Consider the following 7516-nt stretch of genomic DNA (forward strand, 5'->3'; position numbering starts at 1 on the left):
AAGTTGCTCTTTTTTGCTGTCTTTTGCTTCCTACTGGGTCTGTTCACATCTTCATTCTTCTTTTAGGGCTAATTCAGAGTCTTCTCAAGGCACCATGTAGGATGAGGAACTGTCCACTCCCAAGGTTCTGTCCACTGTCACTTTTCAGGTCCAGGACCCCAAAGCCCACACTGTAGGCATCTTCTTCACATTGACTGCAAAGGCGCAAATAGTGCGCTCACTTTACTTCTGTGATTCCACTTCTTCCCCAAACCAGAAATTTTTGGGGGAAACTTACTTGGACACTGTTCAGTTCAGTTCAGTTCAGTCGTTCAATCGTGTCCGACTCTTTGCGACCCCATGAATCGCAGCATGCCAGGTCTCCCTGTCCATCACCAACTCCTGGAGTCCACCCAAACCCATGTCCATTGAGTCGGTGATGCCATCCAACCATCTCATCCTCTGTCATCCCCTTCTCCTCAGGCCTTCAATCTTTCCCAGCATCAGGGTCTTTTCCAGCGAGTCAGTTCTTCGCATCAGATGGCCAAAGTATTGGAGTTTCAGCTTCAACATCAGTCCTCCAATGAATATTCAGGACTTATTTCCTTTAGGATGGACTGGTTGTATCTCCTTGCAGTCCAAGGGACTCTCAAGAGTCTTCTCCAAGACCACCGTTCAAAAGCATAAATTCTTCAGCGCTCAGCTTTCTTTATAGTTCAGCTCTCACATTCGTGACTACTGGAAAAACCATAGCCTTGACTAGACGGACCTTTGTTGGCAAAGTAATGTCTCTGCTTTTCAATATACTATCTAGGTTGGTCATAACTTTCCTTCCAAGGAGTAAGCATCTTTTAATTTCATGGCTGAAGTCACCATTTGCAGTGATTTTGGAACCCCCAAAAATAAAGTCTGCCCCTGTTTCCACTGTTTCCCCATCTATTTCCAATGAAGTGATGGGACCAGATGCCATGATCTTAGTTTTCTGAATGCTGAGCTTTAAGTCAACTTTTCACTCTCCTCTTTCACTTTGATCGAGGCTCTTTAGTTTTTCTTTGCTTTCTGCAAAGGGTGGTATCGTCTGCATATCTAAGGTTATTGATATTTCTCCCAGCAATCTTGGACCCTGAGTAGGTGAATGTTTTTATATGCAGCACAAATGGCTATAACTGGAACAAAATCTTCCTATTCACAGTAGCTATTCTCCTTACATGAAGGTATTAGTTTTTTCTCTTCAGTTATGTTATGGGTTGGCTAAAAAGTCCATTTGGGTTTTTCTGGAAGATGTATGGAAAAACACGAATGACCTTTTCAGCTAATCCAACAATATAGACAAAAGATCGGCAGGGTGGTTAGGCACTGGGTTAATAAGCGTCTAAGCCACCTTTGAGAAGATGATACATACTGAGGTGGACATGGTCCAGGTCTCCCACTGTTGGTGGAATATTTATAAACACAGAAGAGGGGAAGGGCAGGATAAGCCTTAGGGCTCAGTTTTTAATTGGAGGAATCATGACTAACTCATGTTTCTGTTGTTCAGTTGGTCACTTGTATTTAACTCTTTTGTGACCACATGGACTGTAGCCCATCAAGCCCCTCTGTCCATTGGATTTTCCAGGCAAGGACACTGGAGTGGGTTGCCATTTCCTTCTCCAGGGGATCTTCCCGGCCCAGGGATTGAACCTGTGTCTCCTGCATTGGTAGGCAGGTTCTTTACCACTGAGCCACCAGGGAAGCCCAGTAACAAGTTGTTGGCCATCAAAACGTTTGTGTAGATTGAGTTAGAAAAGTGCTTGTTTTTTTAAGCAAGCAAGGTGCCTTTGCTACATGACTTGGGGATGAAAGCAACTGCCATCTTGCTTAATTCAACCCAGTGCTACAGATGCTCGTTGGGTGCTGGCTAGGCCCCCAGGAGGCTCAGTGTGGGCTGCGGTAATCCACCCCAGAGGACACAGGACAAGCAATGGATGAAAACTGATTGACAACCAGGATTCTGAACACTTCAGCCTCTGCTCAACACGTCTCTCCTCTCCTGCTCTGGACTCAGAGTGAGCTTTAAGAGCCCTGTATGTCCATCGAGAGGTGAATGAATAAAGAGGTTGTGGTGTATATATACGTGTGTGTGTGTGTGTGTGTGTATGTCATGGAATGTTACTCAGCGATAAAAGGAGCACATTGAGTCACTTCTAGTGAAGTGGCTGAACCTAGAGCCTATTACACAGAGTGAAGTGAGTCAGAAAGAGACAAGCATCATAAATTAACAGATATATACGGAGTCTAGAAAGATGGAACTGATGGACCTATCTGGATGGCAGGAATAGAGATGCAGATGGAGAGAACAGGCTTGTGGACACAGCGGGGCAAGGCGAGAGTAGCATGATTTGAGAGAATAGCATTGAAACATACACATTAATGTATGTAAAACAGAGCCAGTGGGAGTTTGACGTAAGACGTGAGGAGCTCAACCCAGTGCTCCCTAAGGGGTGGGAGGTGGGAGGGAGGGGACATGTGTAAACCTGTGGCCGATTCCTGTCGATGTATGGCAGAAGCCACCACAACGTTGTAAAGCAATTATCCTCCAAATAAAAACAAACAAAGAGCCCTTCAGCATCCGCGTCTCTCCTCACGCTTTCAGAGGCTGCTGGGCCCCTCTGCTTTAGGAGTTTATCTGGCCTGAGTGAAAATGAATGAGGGAAAGAACGAATGATTGCACACACACATGGGTGAAGGGAAATCTCTTCCTTCAACAGACTCCTACCAGTAAACGCTGAAGGCTGAAATGAGACCACTGCATATGGTTCGACTCGGGAGGGCATTGTGGTGGGAGCTGAGGTGAGTCGTAATGAACAGCCACATGTTAGGACAGTCTCAGGATGTCTCCCAGCAAAGAACTCGCTGACCGATCGCAAGGCCCAGGGTCCGTGTAACATGGAGACACCTGCTAGGCACCCGTGACAGGGCTGGGGCAGGCAGGCGCAGTGTGTCCCCCAGCAGGAAGCACTGAGAATGTCACAGGGCCTTTATTTGTTTTAAAAGAGTTCCCCACCCCCAATGTAGACCATTTTTAAAGTCCTTATGTTTTTCACTTTTGTCCGAGAGGCATGTGGGATCTTAGCTCCCAACCGGGAATGGAACCCACGCCCCATGCGATGGAAGGCAAAGTCCTAACCACTGGGCAAGCGGGGAAGCCCCAGCATCTTGACTGGTTCAGGAAGCTTTGCTGATATAGCACCGACATGGAAAGTATGTGAGTGTGAGGTGTATAGCATGGTACTTTGATACAGGAATATACTGTGAAATTATTACCATAGGAAGGTTGACACCTCCGTCGCCTCAGAGAATTAACTTTTCTCACAGCTGGTGGTGACAGCATGGAAGATGTACCCTCTCACTGACTTTCTAGTAGATGGCAAGTGTAGAGTGCAGCACTGTTGGGGACCGGCCCCAGGCGGCGCATCAGATCCTCAGAACTTACTCATTCTCTAACTGGAGATCAGGGCCCTTGGCCCTTGACCTCCCGGCCCCTGGAAACCACCATCTCACTCTCTGTTCCTGGGTTCAGCTTCTTCAGATTCCACGCACAGAAGCTGGCACACAGTACTTTTCTTTCTCTGTGCAGTGAGTCTCAATTAGCAGAGTGCTCTTGAGGTCTCTCCATGATGCTGCAAATGGCATTATTTCATTCTTTTTTAAGGCTATGTAATATTCCATCGCTGGAGGAGGAAATGGAAACCCACTCCAGTATTCTTGCTTGAGGAGTCCCCATGGACAGAGGGGCCTGATGAGCTGCAGCCCATGAGGTCGCAGAGTTGGACATGACTGAGTGACTGAACGTAGCACAGCGCTGCCTTCAATGGCGCCAACTTCTAGTTATAAAGTAAGTAAGTCAGGGACATATAATGTACAACACGGTTCAGTAGTTAAGTATACTGTGTCACATGACGAAAAGTGCTAAGAGAATCTTCAAAGATTTCACCACAAGAAAAAAGCTCCATCAGTACAGTACAGTGTGGAGGTGGGTAGATGTTAACTAGACTTATTGAACTCATCATCTGTAATGAATGCAAATATTCAATCATAATGTTGTAAGTCCTGAAGTATATAATGTCACACTGATTATACTTTAATAAAAATAGCCACTCAATACTTAAAGAAGAGAATTAGTTATTATTGAAGGCCTCTACTAGATATTTATCACATTAAGCATCATTTCTATTGACTCCAGACCAGATCCTAGGAGTTTTAGGATCCCTCAGGAGCAGCAGAAAGGGGGAAACAGTGGGAAAACATGAGGCCAAGACATCAGAAGTCTGCATCAACCACAGACGAAACTCTACAAGAACAGTGAGATAAAAAGAAAAAGTGGAATTCAGTATGTAAACAATGATGAAGGTGACCACCAGCATCAGGATGGTGTGGGCAGCTCTGGTCTCCGGGGGGCTTCTGTGGTGCCCAGTGTGGGTGTGGATATACTGCACCCTCTGGCGGTGTCTGTGCAGGAAAAGCACCATGGAGCCACTGGACCAGACCATGAGGGTAAGAAACACGGCATCAGAGAGGGACCACAAGTAGCCAAAGCTTGTGACAGTACCTGAGACTGAGCAGAACCCCTTGCCTTGGGAATCAGTATAGTTGTGTGTGTCCTGAAGACCAGTGACTTTCAGAGGAACAGGGATGTGCATTAAGAGACTGAGCACCCAGCAGGTGCAGCAGGAAGGACCAGTGACCTTGGGGGCCCTTCCTCAGAGCATCACCCACTCCGCTCTCCTGGGAATGAGAGTGAAGGACTGATAGGTGCTCAGGACGCAGGTGGAGCACAGGGCGGTGCTGAGAGCCACCCTCTGTATATAATACACAAACTTACACCCGAGGCTGGACAGGGGCTTCCTTGACACAAAAGCTGCCATTATGTGGGGAATGCCAGGGGAGAGAAGAACCAGGAGGTTGGCCAGGGCCAAATGTGGCAGAACCATCTGTGCGGGTCTCTGCTTGTGGCCCAGCAAGACTGGAGAGATGCTGCGGGAGAAAAGGATGGCATTGCCCAGAGCTCCAACCACCACCTGGAACAGAAAGACGGTTTTCACAGCTGCCTCCTCTGCGTTTCTCAGGGCATCTTTGTGAACAGACATGGCGAGAACGTCAGAGTGGCCCAGAGCGGAAAGGGGCCTGAGCTGGTGTCGACATCAGGAGGCGTCTCACAGAACCAACGCTGGGAAAGAATTCCTTTCTCCTCTTCTGAGAAGGGAGACACGGTTATGCCCCACAGGAGGGCTCAGCCTGGAGCACACAGGCATGATACCGGTTACACTTTTCACTCTGATTATATTTAATCCTATTGATTTGGCATCTCCTTATTCTCCACCAGCAGGTAAGGTCCATGAAGTTAAGAACCACATCACTTGCTCAGTAACATGGTGTGATGCGTAACAGATGTTACAAAATCTGTCCTAAGTGTAGGACAATGCGACAGGAGACAGATTAGCAGATACACTAACCCCTTAGAGACATTCCTACGTATTGTAAGCGTGTGTCAAGAAAGAAACGGAAAGTGCACAATGCCGGCGAGCTTTAAGACCGCACAACTAATTTAAACACAGTTGCAGGAGAGTCAGTTATTCACACTGGACACTCACATTTCATCAGAATTACCACACACAGTATAACTTAAAAAATCAGTTGTGGACCTGCACTTTCTAGCTACTCGTGTGAGGAGCTTGGGAGTCACCTCTCTGTCCTAAAAACAGGGAAAACACCGAATAGACGGGAAATTCTTGGATCAGTAAGCGAGGTGAGAGACAGGGGAATCACTGCCTCCACTAGGGAAGAGACGGCAGGAGAAAAGAAGGAATCAAGACATACTGGAGCAGAGATTCCTGAGCAGAACGCCCTCGGGAAGAAGCCCTGCGTAGGAAATCCTGCGTCATAATGATGGATCGATCGGTGGGGACTCCGTGTGTAGGAGTCTGACAGAATCTCCAGGAGGACCACTCGTCCCACAGTCCTGTGAGTCTGGTGATATTTGCCTCAGCTGATATCACAGAGAAATCCATCCCCTTCTGCCTCCGTTACCAGGAGAGGAAAGCAAACATTTTCAAATACTCCAGAGCCCTGGGTTCTTCTTACCTAAATCTGCTTTCCTGAGAAGGTAGTTAACTAGAGCCCAACCAGCTAGAGTCACACAGAGCCGGACTCACCTGGGAAGGGAAATCCCCAGCTCCCGTCCACTCTAGCTGTGCCGTCCTGTCCAAGGGGGAGAAAAACATGGAGAAACAGGAGTTCACACCAGAGGCACAGGCTCACAGGCACCTCCTACAGGTGGAACCTCCCCTCTCCCCGAGGAAGGAGATAGAGGGGCCCCCAGGCTGGACAGCTGGTGTTCCTCGAGTGGAGTAAAACGGAAGGTTTATTCTCACGCACACACTCCAAGGACAAAGCTAGTGGCAGAAGCTGAGCCCTGCTGAGGTAAAAAGAAGCTGTGCCCAGGCCTGAGGCCAAGAAGACTTCCCTGTCCGTACAAGAGCAGGAAGGCTTCCCAGGGGCCGCAAAGGGAGGAGGGTGGACATGCACCCACAGGCCTCTATGGTGGGATCCGTCTTAGCAGAACGTTGCCCATGCATGTTGGGGAGGGTTCAGGGATCAGTCAGGTGTCAAGAAAGAGAGAAGGTAATTGGCCAAAGGTAAACAAGGACAATATTTTAAGTATACACTATGAAATCATACAGTAACCACAGCAATTATTTAGATTTAGACCAACAGAAGTTTGGTTGGTTTGTTTCTGGGGAGTTTTTAAAGACCCACTGACAAGTGTCCTTTTTGCTAGTAAATATCATCATTTGGTAATCTCAGAAATCATTCCTTGTTTCAAAGAGAAAAAGTCCACTATAGCTTAATCCCATTTTCTCTGAGTGAAATCCCATCATATAGACCAAAGATCAGCAAACTTTTTCTGTAAAGGGATAGACAGTGGTATTTTAGGTTTCATAGGTCCAGATGCAACTGCAACTCCATGTGTTTACGCAGCTGGGAAGGCAGCCATGGCCAACATGTTAACAGGCGAGCATAGCTGTGTTTCTAAAAACAGATGGCATCTGTGCACACTGCCATTCACAGCAGTGTTGTTCACAGTAACAAGTAAGTGGAAACAGCCCCAGGTCCATCAGTAGATGAGTGGATAGGCAAAACGCCATCCTATATCACAAAGGAATAGTATTCAGCTGTGAAAAGGAAATGTGTAGCATGCTTGATATATGCTACAGCACAAATGGACCTTGAAAACATGCTTAACGAAGCAAGTCAGGCACAGGTGGAAAAATAGTATATGATTCCACTTATAAAAGTTACTCGGAGTAGGCAAATTCATTGAACCAGAAAGTAGAACAGAGGTTACCACTGACTGAGGGGAAGAGGGGCTGTTGTTTAATGAGTAGCAAGTGTCTGCAGGGATGATGAAGTTTTGGGAATAGATGGTGGTAATAATTATACATGGGCTTCCTGGTGGCTCAGATGGTAAAGGGTCTGCCTGCAATGCAGGAGACCTGGG

General features: G+C 47.2%; 1 pseudogene; it reads right to left on the reverse strand.

Moving 5' to 3' along the window:
- Positions 1-4175: 4175 nt before the first annotated feature.
- Positions 4176-5105, reverse strand: LOC120859396 (annotated as a pseudogene).
- Between the last annotated feature and the right edge of the window lie 2411 nt (positions 5106-7516).

Source organism: Oryx dammah, unplaced genomic scaffold (genome assembly GCF_014754425.2).
Source record: "Oryx dammah isolate SB20612 unplaced genomic scaffold, SCBI_Odam_1.1 HiC_scaffold_780, whole genome shotgun sequence".
Lineage (NCBI taxonomy): Eukaryota > Metazoa > Chordata > Mammalia > Artiodactyla > Bovidae > Oryx > Oryx dammah.